Source organism: Ornithorhynchus anatinus, chromosome 4 (assembly GCF_004115215.2).
Source record: "Ornithorhynchus anatinus isolate Pmale09 chromosome 4, mOrnAna1.pri.v4, whole genome shotgun sequence".
Taxonomy (NCBI): Eukaryota; Metazoa; Chordata; class Mammalia; order Monotremata; family Ornithorhynchidae; genus Ornithorhynchus; species Ornithorhynchus anatinus.
The window spans coordinates 88,411,232-88,413,890 of NC_041731.1; the positions used below are offsets into that span (position 1 = coordinate 88,411,232).

Genomic DNA, 2,659 nt, shown 5'->3' on the forward strand with positions numbered 1-2,659 from the left:
CAGTTTAAGTCAGAGGGAGAATAGGTATAGAATCTCATTTACAGATGAGGAAACCGAGAAACAGAGAAGTTGTGACTTATCCAATGTCACATATCAGACAAATCATAGTGTCAGGATTAGAACCCATGTCCTCTGTCTCCCAGATATGTACTCTCTCCACTAGGCCAAAAAGAGAGGTAGGAAGGGGAGAGCAGATTGAGTAACTTGAAGATGATGACAAGGAGTTTCTGTTTGTTGCAGAGGTGAAACGGGCAACCACTGGAGGCTTTTGAAAGAGAGAATAATAATAATGATCATGGCTCAGTGGAAACAGCACGGGCTTGGGAGTCAGAGGATGTGGGCTCTAATCCCAGCTCTGCCACTTCTCTGCTGTGTGATCTTGGGTAAGCTGTTTAACTTCTCTGTGCCTCAGTGACCTCATCTGTAAAATGGGGATTAAGACTGTGAACCCCACAACAACCTGTTACCTTTTATCTATCCCATCACTTAGAACAGTGTTTGGCACATAGTAAGCACTTAACAAATACCATAATAATAACAATAATAATAATAATAATAATAAAAAGATCCTACTATTTGCCAAGCACTGTACTAAGCACTGGGATAAATACAAGATAATCAAGTTTATCAATATTCCCTGTCCCACATGTGGTTCACAGTCTTTGTAGGAATTAGTAGGATTTAATCTAATTTTAGAGGTGAGAAAACTGAGGCACATAGAAGTCAAGTGACTTCCCAAGGTTGCAGAGCACAGAAGTGGCAAAACTGTGAAGAAGTGAAGTTAGTTGGGGTTTTTTTGTTCAGAAAACTGATCAATGCAGCAGAGTGCAATATCTAATGAAGAGGGGAGAGACAGAAGTCAGGGAGGTCGGTGAGGAGGCTGATCAGTAATAATAATAATAATAATAATGTTGGTATTTGTTAAGGGCGTACTATGTGCCGAGCACTGTTCTAAGCGCTGGGGTAGACATAGGGGAATCAGGTTGTCCCACGTGGGGCTCACAGTCTTAATCCCCATTTTACAGATGAGGGAACTGAGGCACAGAGAAGTTAAGTGACTCGCCCACAGTCACACAGCCGACAAGTGGCAGAGCTGGGATTCGAACTCATGAGCCCTGACTCCAAAGCCCATGCTCTTTCCACTGAGCCACGCTGCTTCTCTGTAGCGTGAGTGTCTGTAGTCAACATGAGTTATGATACATGTTTGGATCAGGAGAGTACAGTGAGGCCTAGTGGAATCAGCATGGACCTGGGAGTCGCACACACACAGTGTGTAGCGTGAGTGTCTGTAGACAACATGAGTTATGATACATGTTTGGATCAGGAGAGTACAGTGAGGCCTAGTGGAATCAGCATGGACCTGGGAGTCGCAGGACCTGGGTTCTAATCCCCACTCCACCACATGTTGCTGTGTAACCTTGGGCAAGCCATTTAACTTCTCTAAACCTCAGTTATTTCATCTGTGAAATAGGGATTAAGACTGTGAGCCCCATGCGGGACAAGGAATATGTCCAATCTGATTATTTGGTATCTACCTTAGCACTTAGTAATAATAATAATGGTATTTTTCAGAGTTTACTATATGCCAGGCACTATATTAAGCGCTGGGGTGGATACGAGCAAATCAGGTTGGCCACAATCCCGTCCTATGTGGGTCTCTCAGTCTTAATCCCTATTTTAGAGATTAAGGTAACTGAGGCACAGAGAAGTGAAGTGACTTGTCCAAGGTCACACAGCATACAAGTGGCAGATCAGGATTAGAACCCATGACCTTCTGCCTCCCAGGCTCATTCCCTAAGCACCATGCCATGCTGGCATATAGTAAACCCTTAACAAATACTCTAAAAAAAATTACAGTTTGGGTGGAGAGGATGAGGTAGACTCTAGAGATATCATGAAGGTAGAACAAAACTATAGGATTTGGTGACAGGCTGGATAAATGGGTTGAATGAGAATAATGTTCAGGGAATGAGCTTATGAAACAGAGAGAATAGTGGCATTGTCTACAGTGATGGGAAACTCTGGCAGAGGACAGGATTTGGGTAGGAAATTGAGTTCTGTTTCAGATATTTTAAGTGTGAGGTATCAGTCTTGTCTTAATCCGGCTAGTTAACTCCATCCCATAGCAACTCCATGGATACATCTCTCCCAGAATGCCCTACCTCCACCTGCAATCGTTCTGGTGGATGCATAGTAGATCCATAGAGTTTCTTCGTAAAAACATGGTAGTGGTTTACCATTGCCTGCTTCCACACAGTAAACCTGAGTCTCCACCCTCGACTCTCTTCCTTGATGCTGCTGCCCAGCAAAGGTGAGTTTTGACTTGTAGCAGATTGCCTTCCGTTCACTAGCCACTGCCCAAGGTAGGAATAGAATAGGTATGCCTCTGCTTGACTCTCCTTCCCATAGCTGAGACTGGTAGAATGCTGGAAACTCTCCAGGTGCGATCCTGAGAGGCAGAGGCATCAGTGGGGATATCCACATAGAGATGCCCTGGTGGCAGGAGGAAATGTGAGACTGCAGAGGAGAAAGGTCATGGCTGGAGGGGTAGATTTAGGAATCATCTTCACAGACATGGTGGTTGAAGCCATGGGACCAAATGAGTTCTCTGAGGAAGATGGAAAATCTAAGGGGGTCCTAGAACTGAGCCCTGAAGGAC

The 2,659-nt window shown here is 44.5% G+C and overlaps 1 non-coding gene across 1 annotated transcript; it reads right to left on the bottom strand.

The window, feature by feature from the left end:
• Positions 1-2,321: 2,321 nt before the first annotated feature.
• Positions 2,322-2,459, bottom strand: LOC114811396. The gene has a single exon (XR_003759100.1). It is a non-coding gene; the product is annotated as a small nucleolar RNA SNORA7 (small nucleolar RNA).
• Positions 2,460-2,659: the final 200 nt, after the last annotated feature.